At 37.1% G+C, this 13,531-nt stretch overlaps 1 protein-coding gene across 4 annotated transcripts in view; it reads right to left on the reverse strand.

Moving 5' to 3' along the window:
• LOC310721368 (A-type potassium channel modulatory protein KCNIP2-like) overlaps positions 1-13,531 on the reverse strand; it is a 181,480-nt gene that overhangs the window by 101,882 nt on the left and 66,067 nt on the right. The window lies entirely within an intron of this gene.

A 13,531-nucleotide genomic window follows, 5' to 3' on the forward strand; every position in this document is an offset into this window, starting at 1 on the left:
CCCTCTCTCTCAGTGTGTGTGCAGTGATTACAGTCGCCCAGGCAACCACAGACTCCGTGGATTTTTCCGACAGCCAATCACACATGCACTTCCTTTTTACTTTCGCGGATCAAAGCAAAACAAACAAACTGCTCCGCTGGGTCTCAGTGTGTTTCCATCAAGAGTTTGTGCAAGCGTGACTGCCATGCACATACACAGTGCGTTACACTTGTGTGTGTGTGTGTGTGTGTGTGAGATAAAGATTACCGATAAAAAATTTGCCACTCAAGTCAACACTACACTGTATATATTTCAATTCTTCCTCCAGTAATATCAAATAAGAAGTCAGGATCTGTGTGGCCAAGTATTCTCACCACTGACTCTTCTCTCTTATAATCTCATATCACAGCATCTGAGAGTCCTTAAGTTATCAGTTCCTGTCTAAGTCCTGCAGTGGTGTATTTTGTGCGTGTGTGAGTGATCCGTAGGCTTACTTTACCGCTTACTAGTTTTTATGCAAATGAAATTTATATGTATCAAGTAGCAATCAGGACAATTACAGCATTGAAATACAGTTTGGATTATTGTAAAAAAAAAATTATAATAATGTTTGTGATGAATGTGTCTGCCAGCAAAGGGCAGGCAAAAAGCAGTGAGCTCCTGCTGAAATAATCATGTATGACCTTGAGCTTTGAGCTAAGAGCAAAGAGAAAAGAACATGCACGTGTGTGTGTGTGTGCCCCACTCATGTTGAACTGTTAAGCCAATCAAAGCGACAACTGACATCAGCATGAATTTGACAATTACGACGGCATTCAAGATTCAGCATATAGGGTTTCACAACATAAACCACTGGTCAGTCCGAGCAGTACATTCAGTGACAGACACATACAACCACAGCGTGCCACATGAGATCATTTCAGCCTGTACCCATCACACTATATAGCTCCTCAGTGTTAAACAGCTGGTCCACAATATAGATATAGATGATATAGATAATTTTTTATGCCACACTGATATAATGTTTGGAGCAAGGCCCTTAACCCTCTATGCTCCGGGGGTCCCTTACAAGGGAAATATCAAGGTCCGTGACGTCGGAGTGACGTGGGGCCGCCTTCCCGTGGGCTCACCACCTGCAGGAGGGACCGTAAGGGACGGTGCTGTGAGGATTGGGCAGCAGTCGAAGGCGGGGGTCTGCTTAGACTGCTGCCCCCGCGACCCGAATTACGGATAAGCGAGAGAAAATGAATGAATGAAAGGATGAATGAATGATATAATGTTAATATCTTGGGCAATTATTTGTGATAATTTCATGGCAAAATGATAATTTTTAGATGTGCAATAACTTTTACCACCTGGGGAGATGGTAGTTTGGTAGTTAGGATGCTGGGTTATTGATTGGAAGTTTGGGGTTCAAGCCCCAGTATCTCCAAACTGGCAACTCTTGGGGCCCTTTAGCAAGGCCCTTAACCATTAGTGCTCCAGGGACACTGTAACATGGCTGATCCCGTGCTCCTGACCCCAGGTTCTTACGTCGCTGGCATATGCTATATATATATATATATATATATATATATATATATATATATATATATATATATATATATATATATATATATATATATAATTCAGTATTATACAGTGTTTTCAATAAGATTGGAAATTCATTGATTGTATAATATCTATACATTAATATGTATATTGAATGTTACATTTCTTATATTTTATTTTACTTGAATATTCCTGTGAGCAACTGCAATCCAACAACTTCCGAGTCTGATTCTTCCTAAACTGTTAAGCAGGAGGCGCACATATAATATAGGATGTCTTTGGATACGGTAGCATGACATTTTCCTCTAAGAATGTTCTCATCAGGTGTCCACAAACTTTTGCCATATAGTGTACACGTGCACCAACCCTAAGCCTAGGTGTCGGAATAACCCAACATTCAAATTCATAACCACAGATACGATGAGTGAAGGGAAAGAAAATGCAGCACCGTCGTTTCGTCACCAGATGCTATTAAAACGATACCAACCGGATCTGATCTTCTGCATCATTATAGCACCATGGAATTTTTATCAAACAAGCTGTTTTTGTTTTTGGGTCTCACTCTGCAATGTTGTAAGGCAGTGCATGTTTTTCAACCAAAGGCAAATTTTAATATGATATGCTGCTCTGGAATGCCACCATAAAGCATGGCTTGCTGGCAGCTGAGCTGTGAAAGCATGAAGACAAACACACATACACAGACACACACAACAGTGTCTGACATCAAAGCGACCACCTGACAAAAACCAATGCAGAAGCAGTACAGCCAAAAAAAAAAAAATTTCCAAAAGATGCATAAGGGTCCGGGTCTGTCACTCTGCTGGAGAGCTCTGTTCGAACAGCATGATATATTTCGTGGATACACACAGCAGGAGTGTGTGGATGAGAGCTACATTGGCTTTGTGAGCCACTATAATTAACCATCAATTCCACAAATGTAATAGAGCTTCTAGTCAATCAGTTCTACACACAGGTCCAGAATGGTCATCAGTAACACAGAAAATCAAATAAAAATATATCACATCCTTATTAATGAATGTAATCGTGTCCTGGAGAGGATCAAAGACAATTACTGAATGTTATAATATGTTTCAAGTGCTGTCTCTGGATTTTTGGCAACTCGTGCAATTAAAAAAAAGTATACTTAAAGTGACTATAAAGCGCACCGAAATATAAGCCGCACCCACTGAATTTTACAAAGATTTTTATTTTGAACATAAATAAGCCACAGGTGTCTACACTGAAACTAATGAACTTTACACAGGCTTTAACGAAAGACAGTGTCTGTTACACGGTGTAACGGGTGAAATATGTTGTGGCTCCTTTAAGAGCAGAGCGGCATTTTGGGAATAGCCTGCCGTCGCATTTTTTCCGCTATTACTGCATGTATGCAAGACTGAGGAATATGTCCTTATTATTTTCTGATGCTCATTTCTAAGTTTCTTTGACTAACCCGTAACGCTGTTGCCAAGAAAATAAAAAAGCACGAGTTTTGGAAACCTGTCTGTGGCAGGTCAAACGTCAGAGGAACATCATCCATATTTATGATGTGGTGCAGCCCGATTCAGTGGAAGTGCATCTGATTTAATATAAAGAGTTTCATTGGTTCACCTGAACCCGTTCGGCAATTTGATTGGTATAATGTTATGGGGCTCAGATTTTTGGCTTAAAGCTTGTGAAACCGAGAAAAACCCAGGAAAAATCCATAAATTTGCCGCTTCATTGTTTAAGCCACGGTGTTCCAAGCGTGGGAAAAAAGTAGCGGCTTATAGTCCGGAAAATACGGTAGTCTAATTTGGGCATAATAAAAAAATATAACATTTTCAGTGGGTAAGTGACTGCTCCAGTAAGCTGCATATAAATTAGTTTATATAGAATAGAAAAGGGTAGAAAAAAACAGAATAAGGATGGTGTGTAGCAGAACCGAATAGTGTATTCTCATCAATTCAGTATTTATTCCAATTGAAGGCTCTTAAATCCAGATGGTAACTTTTTCTTTCCTTTTAGCCAGGCAGTGTGTATCTATTAGATTAGAATTGAACAGAATTGTCATTAGAAAATTATAGTTTAGAAAGCATAGCATAATACAAACTTTCTTTCGGCTTCTCTCATTAGGGGTTGCCACAGCATTTCATCCGCATGTTTGATTTGGCACGTTTTTACGCTGGATGCCCTTCCTAGCGCAACCATCCCCATTTATCCGGGCTTGGGACCGGCACTAAGAGTGGCTGGGGTTGGTTCCCTGACCGGGGGCCGCAGCGGTGAGAGCGCCGCATCTTAACCACTAGACCACCAGGGACTCCTAGCTTAGCAGAATACAACAAATATAAAATAACATCAGAACAGAATGCAGTAAGTAGTGTAGATAAATATATATATCCACACAGTGGAACCTCAATACTCGCAACCTTAACACTCAACTTATAGCGGCTTATAGTCCGAAAAATACGGTAGTAAATAAAACATTTATGACAATTCACAATTTTTGTTGAGTTTACAGTTCAGTACATGTACAATTCCCCTTAAAAAAGGAACCATCAAAAGAAAAGTTAAGAGTTTAAACCTCACGATTTTTTGTTACTCACTAGGTAATAGAATGTAACCCCTGCGAGTATCGAGGTTGCACTAATATATATATATATATATATATATATATATATATATATATATATATATATATATATATATATATATAGAGAGAGAGAGAGAGAGAGAGAGAGAGAGAGAGAGAGAGAGAGAGAGAGAGAGAGAGAGAGAGAGAATTCTTTTAGTACAGGGCAACCCTTTTCACGTACAGTACATAGTTAAAAAACGCAAATATGTTTGGTCTCCACCTCGCACTTTGAGCACAATTTTTTATTTATTAATAATATTAATAAACTTGAAAACATACACATCAATGCTAGGGGTATATATATAAATAAAAAAAAAAAAAATAGAGTGCAGTGTCACTGTGGCCACTCACTTCGTACCGAAGATACAAAAAGTGTACTGCAATAATATATAATAATATATATAATTTTATATATTCTTTAACCAAACAGGAAATTTCATTCAAAATTGTTTTTAAAATGTAAACTCTTCAAATGCTGATGATCACAAATGTTAATAATAATAAACTGCGTTAACAAAGAACTACAAGCAATTTTATGTTTTGCATTTTATATATATATATATTTGCTTTAAAACTCAAACTGTGAGTTCATCTGTTACAGTATTACTACACAATCATATACAAATATCCAAATGTACATGTGCTCGCTTGCTCGCTCGCTCTCTCTCTCTCTCTCTATCATAGTCTTTGTTTTCTCCCTTTACCTCCTGCTGGTACTCCGTTCAAACACACAGAATTTCATCACCAACATCAAGCAGCAGCAGAGGGAAAGAGATGAACAGTTCTGAACAGCGGACTTCATATTCACTGCACATCTGTTAGGCACATGTGCACAAAGATGCTAAAAAGAGCCCATTGAAAATCTCCCACTCGTGTGCTTCGAGCCACCAGCTGCTGCACATCCCGGCTTTAGAATTAGCTCTCGCTTTCTATAAAACCAGTGTGAAGAGTGGAGATGTTCCAGCTTAGAGGATGTAAGGCTGGAGTATATTTTCTTTTTCTTTTTTCCCCCATCAATCACTGTTTAGATATAGCGAATATTATTAGTGTGTGCAAAAATTTCTAGCAAAAGTTTAATGAGATAATGAGATTTGTATGTCCAGTTTGAACATCTCATTCCACATTTAATCCCCATTTACAGTTATAATATCCTCCACTCTTCTGGGAAGAAGCTTCACTAGATTTTAAAGTAATAATAATAATAATAATAATAATAAGTTTAATTTATATAGGGCCTTTCCCAAGCTTAAGGACGCTTTACAAAAAGTACAATATTTCAATATATCAAGACAGATGAAATATAATGAACCTACATAAACAAACATATTCGTCGGACATTTGCCCAGGACGAAGGATCACATGCAGCTGCATAAGTTAATAGCAGAGACAACACAGACACAAAAACATACAGGACAAGAGATAGAACACTACATGAAACATACACCACATTTCAGAAAAATTAAGGACTCCTAACACTTACGCATTGACTGATAGTGGAGGTTGAAAAGGTGGGTCTTAAGCCTTAATTTAAATTCAGTCAAAGTGGTGATGGTTCTGAGTGCAATGGGTAAGGAGTTCCATAGTATTGGAGCAATGACAGAAAAGGATCTGCCACCCGCAGAGGATAGACGGTATCTAGGAACACATAGAAGTTCAGAATTTGAAGACCGGAGTGATCGTGAAGGAACATAGGATGAGAGAAGATCGGAAAGATATGGGGGGAAAGAGCTTAGATACTAAGTGAGCAGTATGATTTTATATTTTATGCGAGATGAGACTGGCAGCCAGTAAAGATCAAATAATATAGGGGTAATGTGGGCAGATTTTTTATTGGAGGTTAACATTCTGGCAGCCGAGTTTTGTATGTACTGTAAACGTGAGATTGAGTGAGCTGATAGACCAGAGAAGAGTGAATTGCAGTAGTCGAGACGGGACGTAATCAGAGCATGCGCTAATGTTTCGGCATCATTTCTGCAGATGAAAGGTCGCAGTTCGACAATGTGTTGCAGATGAAAAAAAGACGTTTTAGATAGGCTGCGAATATGGGCATTAAAGGACAGTGAGGGGTCGAGTATTATACCTACATTTCTAACAGTAGCTGAGGGGAAAATCGTAGTAGCATCCAGATCAAGACTAAAGTCCACAGAGTTGTTTTTTATTAGAGATGGGGGACCAGTTATCAGAATGTCGGTTTTACTCAGATTCAGGCTAAGAAAATTTGAGTGTAGCCATTGTTTTAACTCGCTAACACAAGAGGAGAGTGAGGATTTTACATTAGGAGAATCTGGTTGACAAGCAGTATATAACTGAATATCATCAGCATAACAATGATAACTCAAACCATGTCTACGAATGATGTTGCCAAGCGGCTAAATGTACAGAATGAATAGTAGTGGGCCAAGAACAGAGCCCTGTGGGACCTGATGCTTGTGAAGCAAAGTATGCTTGTGGAGTTCTGTGCTTATTGAGCCACAAGGGTATAAGTAAGGTACTGATGTAGGTGAGGTGAGGAAGCCTGGAGTGCAGTCAGTGTTTCAATTCATCCCAAAGGTTTTTAATAGAGTTGAAGTCAATGCTCTATAACAGGCTACTCAAGAGCCGTTCCAATCCATGTAAAGCATATCTTCACAGCTTTGGTTCCCCTCGGTTAAGTGAAGGAAAAAGGTAATGATACAATGGTTAACTGTCCTGTTTAAGTGATCAGTAGTACAAGTGATCCAATTAAAGTAGCTCTTAAGTGTATATTAATAGAATAACTGCAACTGACATGATTTTTATTAGGATAGACTTCAGTCCCATGTACATTGCAAAATTAAGGCCTGAGAAAGTGTCACTCTTCATTTTAGTCCACTATGTCTCCCTCTAGAGGCTACAGATGATAGTAGAATGACGTCATTCACTTGAACACAAGCATCAGGTACAGTGTATAGCACTTTATCTTCCACATATGTGAGTTATCCTCTTTATTTACTTTACTATCATCTTTAGTTCTCACATTTTCTTTTCTATTGTTTAGGCTTTGGAATACACAGAAATGGATCACATGCAGATTTGTAAATTGGCCATGATTTTATATCCAACACCCTGAACACTCATCTGCTCAAATGAAGCATCAGTCAAATGAGCAAATGTAAATATGGATCATGCAAACATCATGGTAATATTATTAAGCATGAGTCTTGTCGTCATGTGCTATCTCAAAAACAGTACCATCTGCTATAGGAAGACTTGAATGCCAAGCTGTTGAATGTTTTTCATTCAGAAGACAATCTCTGTAGAAAACACTGGTGTCCCAGTTCTAACATTACAACGCTCTTGTTTAGAGTCTCTCATTGATTCTCGCACATTTAAATTAATTAGTATTCAATTCAAGAATACAATCATTTTTCAAATTGTTTCACAATTTGTAGAGCCATTTTAACAATGAACGTTGTCTCAAAGCAACTTCACTGAGATAAACGTTATACTTATTTGTTAAATTGTAATATATTGTGAATATAATGTCATGTTATAAAAGAATGTAAAAGTTTGTTCCTAATGAGCGAGTAAGTGGCATCTGTGACAAGGAAACACTCCTGGAGATGGAATAACTTATGAAATGTATCAATCAGGATTTAGGCCTCGTCTTACCACAGAAACATCACTGGTTAAAGTGGTAAATGGCCTGCTATTGGCCTGTGCTACTTGCTTGTGTTGCTTGATCTTAGTGCAGTTTTTGACACCACTGGTCATAATATTCTCATTTTGGTTTTAATTTTGCCTCTTTTATCTTTATTTTCAATTTTTTAAATGGTTACAGAAATGCCCACTGCAATAATCACGTAGTAATAAAATTAGTGCCATTAAAATAAATTAGCGTTAACGTGTTAATTTTGACCGCCCTATTCTTTACACAATCACAGTGTTGTTGAACACTAAGCTCAATTCTGATTATCTAATAACAGCTTGGTAATTTAAATCACAAAAGTTTCAAACACACTTTACATACATTACAGGAACAAATGTTTGTGGACAATTACCCTAAAAGATTTTAACCATCCCTTTCTACATCGAATCCCAATTTGCTGTTATTATATCCTCTATTCTTCTAGAAAAATGTTTCACTAGATTTTGAAGTCTGCTTTTGGAGGTATGTGCTCATTCATCCAAGGGTGTTGGTAAAGTCAGGTAATGATGTAGGTGAGGTGAGGATACCTGGGGTACAGTCAGCTTTCCGATTCAATCCAAAGGTATTGATTAGCATATCAAAAGCATATCTTCATGGAGCTGCTTTATGCACAGCGGCATTTTAGTGCTGCAACGGGTTTGAGTCCCTGAGTTCAAGTAAAGGGAAAATTTTATGTTACTGCATCCAAATAATTATTTTACAATTGTGTGCCTCCATACAATGTGTACCATAGTGTTATGTAATGTATTGCCGGCAAAAGCCGTGATCACATTAGCATCTATCAGCATGTGAAATCTTTTTAGATACCTGCTACAAAAATGGGCGGTACCTAAATACAACAATATTAAAATATCTGTTTGTGTACGCAGCGACACAAGAATCCGAGTAGCTAATTTAATTTTTATTATTTCAAAGCTATTTTGTATCAAATGGGACACTGTACTATTGCTATAATCAGTATTCTTCCATCTAGAATTTTCTGAAGAGGCCACGACATGCTGTGTTAATCTCTTATCAGTCACTTGTTTCCATGCGTACAAAGTTGTAGGTTTTGTCGCTTTGAGCTTGTGTTTCCGTTCTTCACAGTACATATGCGTAGAAATGCACCCGATGGAGCGACAAAACTGTAGTGTGATAACAGCTTCGCTCATGAGGACTTGTACAGCGGATCCTCCAAATAAACAAAGACTAAGTATAAATAAATATACAACAATGTTTTTATTTAACAAAGTATTTTGGAAATGTCAAATTGGGTCTGTTTCCTTTTTCGCTGTATTGAGACCAGCTGCGTTTTTTTTATTTTATTCAATTTTTAGAGATAATGTCTGTAAAGGGAACAAGCAATGTTGATAATGATAATGAAATTGTCAGCTTTGAGTCCCAAAGTGACTCTTAATCCCAGCAGCCACTGTGCACTCTGACACATACAGTACTCTCTCACTTCATTTACAAACTCTTCGCGAATATACACTACCTGTCAAGACTTTTAATAGCACTCATTTATTTATTTTTACACAGTGTTACTGACCTGATCTGTCCAAGCCCACTTGTCTATTTCTTTATCTCTTCTTCTTGTTTCTATAACTTGGTGTTAAAATTCCAATCAAATTATTGTATAATACTACATGGTAATGAAGTGTGGATTAATAAAATGAGGTGTCGATTAAAAAAAAAAAAAAAGGTACACTCTACACACACTCGCTCACCCATTTAAGTGTAATCTCCACTTTCATTAGAATCTGTAATCTGGCCCCAGAGGATATTCAACACACTGTGTCTGTAGTCTTTGTTTTCAAAACCCATAGAGAAAACCATCAAGAAATTTGTCAGAAAACTTCGAGAGTCAGGATGGACACACATACACAGGTTAATAAAGATCAGAAAAGGGAAGAGAATAACAAGCACTGTAGCATATACATATTAGAGGAAAATGAAAATTAGTTAATTAGTCCCTGATTTCTCTGGTTTCTTCAAACCCCCAAAAGAAAAGAAATAAAAGTATGCAAGTAGACAGTTGAATCTATGCACAGGTGATTCTAAATTGTGGCCTCCAATTAGACATTTTAAACCAGCAACATTAAATTATTGTGCTGTTTGATATTTTCCTGACTATATGGACAAAAGTTGGTGGAAGATACCCAAAGATTTGTATGCATTTTGTATGCAACATCCCATTCCACATTTAGCCTTAATTTGCTGTTATTATAACCTCCACTCTTCTGTGAAGATGTTTCACTAGATTTTGGAATATGCTTGTGTAGATTTGTAAGATTTTTCACTCCATCTCATGTAAAGCATATCTTCATGGAGTTGGCTTTGTGCACATTGTTGTCATGCTGGAACAGGTTCGGGTCTCCTGGTTCAAGTAAAGGGAAAATGTAATGCTACTGCATCCAAAGAAGTCCTATACAATCTTATACAAATTGTACAGATTGTATAATATATATTCCATAAATAATAATTCTGTAGATGAAATCTTGTTACATACACGTACATGGTAGGGCATGCAGTGACATGCTTTTTATGACTGCTCTGTGACATAAAAGAATGAAGAATATAAAATAAAAAGGACAAAAAAATTGACGAATAAAAATAGAATAGTGGAATAAAATTGAATAAGGATACAGTGACAAAAAATAGAGATTACTATAAAAAATAAAGATTATGCGATTATTATGATTATGAAACTTGATATACAATACAGAGTGTATTAGCATTAGTTACATTTTAATACAGGAAAGTAGAGAAATATATGGTAGTGGGTATTGTGCAAAAAAAAAAAATGCAGTTGGTTTTAGTGGTTATTGTGGAAAAAATTCCAGGATATTGTACTGAAAATTGTTGTGGAAAAAAAAAAGAAGTTTGATTTAGGTGGTATTGTGGAAAAAGAAACAAAAATGCAGGATATGGTAGTGGGTATTGTCCAACAAACAAAATAAAACAGTTTGATATAGTGGTTATTGTGCAAAAAGCAGAACATAGTATTGGGTATTGTGCAAAACAAGCAGGATTATAATAGAGGGATATGAAATTGTGCATATGAGCCCAAGCTCTAATCTTTTTTGTGTACTATCTCTTTAACATGGTCTTAGCCTCCATCGAGACATGGTTTTATTATAATTTAAAAAGCACAAATGTAGGCATTACTGGAAAACAGTGTCTGCTAAATGCTGTAAACTCTGATAAATGTGACCCAGATATCCATTTGTGTGTTTGTGTACTTTGGAGCCCTCTCATTGTGTATATACGCTTGACACCTGTTATTTAAGTAACGCCTATTTATTACATCTGATCCGGATCATCTGGATGTCACTCATAGGTTTCGCCTTTAGCCCAACAGACATGTATTGCCAGGGGCAGGCTGGGATACCGATTTTGTTATTTTGTATAGCTCTGTTTAAAAGGTTACATTGAATCAATTAATTATTCACTGGCTACACAAAGTTGTGGCATTAGAAAAGGATGAATTTCTCCAAAGTAAAAATTTACATCTCTAGTTCCCAGCAACAATCAAAAAATTCTGACACAAAGTCCAACTCCCATAAAACACTTTCCTACATTGCTTGTACATAAGTGTATCAAATTACGCGCGCACGCACGCACGCACGCACACACACACACACACACACATACACACATACACACACACAGACTATCGGTGACTTTGTTCCATGATTTTACCAAATTGCATTAAACTTCTTTGGGGAAAGACCACATGGAAAAGTCCCAATATGGAACAAACACGGATGAAACTCTGCTGCCATCTTGTGGGCAGAATTGTTTTTACAATTTATTCTTAAAGTCTTCTCCTAAATTATTTACAAAATATACAATGTGTGTCATGTGCACCATATAGGTCAGACTGAATAGAAAAAGATTGCAAGCATTTTCTATTAAAGACAAAAGAAAAAAAAGAATGGAACAAGAGAGTTGTTAGAGCAAACTTCTCTAAAAATGCTGAATAATAATAATAATAATAATAATAATAATAATAATAATAATAATAATAATACAAGTAAATTCAATAAAAGGTTAATGTAATAAACACTTTTGTAAAGTAAAGCTAAAATACATACACATATATATATATATTATGTTATAAATTTATATATTTTTTTGCAGATATCTTTGATGATTTTTTTAAGGTTAAGTGTCAAATAAGCCGATATGCTAAGCTATGAACAGTTAAGTGTAAAGGTCATAAAAAAATATATATATAAAAATAAATAAATTAATTAATTAATAAAAAAAAAATAATTATACTTGAGAGTCAAAATTACCATTTAAAATCATGCCATTAAAAAAAAAAGAAAAAAATTTACACAAACACAAATTAACCTTTATAATTATAAACTGGACTTGTCAAGACAACATGATGTTTCTACTCAGCTTTATATTCTACTTTTTTTAATTTTTTTATATTATTATTATATGAATGTCCAGCATGTGGCACCATTGCACCTCTGTTTAGAAGCCTTTCTTCCTTTATGACCATGATTTATGTGTCCGTTTCATTTCTGTAGCTAGTGTTAACGATTGAGCAGGTCAAAGTATTATTTTCTATTATTATTATTATTATTATTATTATTATTAACCCAGCCATTAGGGGGGCACAAGCCAGTGTACTCTTAGTGCCGGTCCCAAGCCCGGGTAAATGGGGAGGGTTGCGTTAGGAAGGGCATCCAGCGTAAAACATGTGCCAAATCAAATATGCGGATCACAAATGAGAATTTTATACCGGATCGGTCGAGGCCCGGGTTAACAACGACCGCCACAGGTATCGTTAGCCGACAGGGTACCGGTGGAAATTGGGCTACTGTTGGCCGAAGGAGGAGAAGGAGAGGAGGAAGACGTCTACAGAAACGGCAGGAAAAGGAGCAGTGTAGGAGAGTAGAGGTTCGGGTTGGTACTTTAAATGTTGGTACTATGACGGGTAAAGGGAGAGAGATAGCTGATATGATGGAGAGGAGAAAGGTAGATGTGTTGTGTGTTCAGGAGACCAAGTGGAAAGGGATTAAGGCCAGGAACATTGGAGGTGGGTTTAAACTGTTTTATCATGGTGTGGATGGGAAGAGAAATGGTGTAGGGGTGATTCTGAAGGAAGCGTACAGTAAGAGTGTAGTGGAGGTGAAGAGAGTTTCTGATAGGGTGATGATCGTGAAGGTGGAAGTTGAAGGGATGATGATAAATGTCATCAGTGCCTATGCTCCACAAGTTGGCTGTGAGATGGAGGAGAAAGAAAGATTCTGGAGTGAATTAGATGAAGTGGTAGATGGTGTACCTAGGAAAGAACGATTGGTGATTGGGGCAGACTTTAATGGGCATGTAGGTGAAGGGAACAGAGGTGATGAGGAGGTGATGGGTAGGTATGGTTTTAAGGAGAGGAATGTGGAAGGGCAGATGGTGGTAGATTTTGCTAAAAGGATGGAAATGGCAGTGGTGAACACGTATTTTAAGAAGAAGGAGGATCATAGGGTGACGTATAAGAGTGGAGGAAGGTGCACACAGGTGGATTATGTTCTGTGTAGGAGATGCAACCTGAAGGAGATTGGAGACTGTAAGGTGTTGGCGGGGGACAGTGTAGCTAGACAGCATCGGATGGTGGTCTGTAGGATGGTTTTGGAGGCGAAGAAGAAGAGGAGGAAAGTAAGGTTTGAAAGAAGAATAAGATGGTGGAAACTGAAGGAGGAAGAGTGTAGTGTGAGGTTCAGGGAAGAGGT

This window comes from Silurus aristotelis (assembly GCF_946808225.1).
Source record: "Silurus aristotelis genome assembly, chromosome: 27".
Taxonomy (NCBI): Eukaryota; Metazoa; Chordata; class Actinopteri; order Siluriformes; family Siluridae; genus Silurus; species Silurus aristotelis.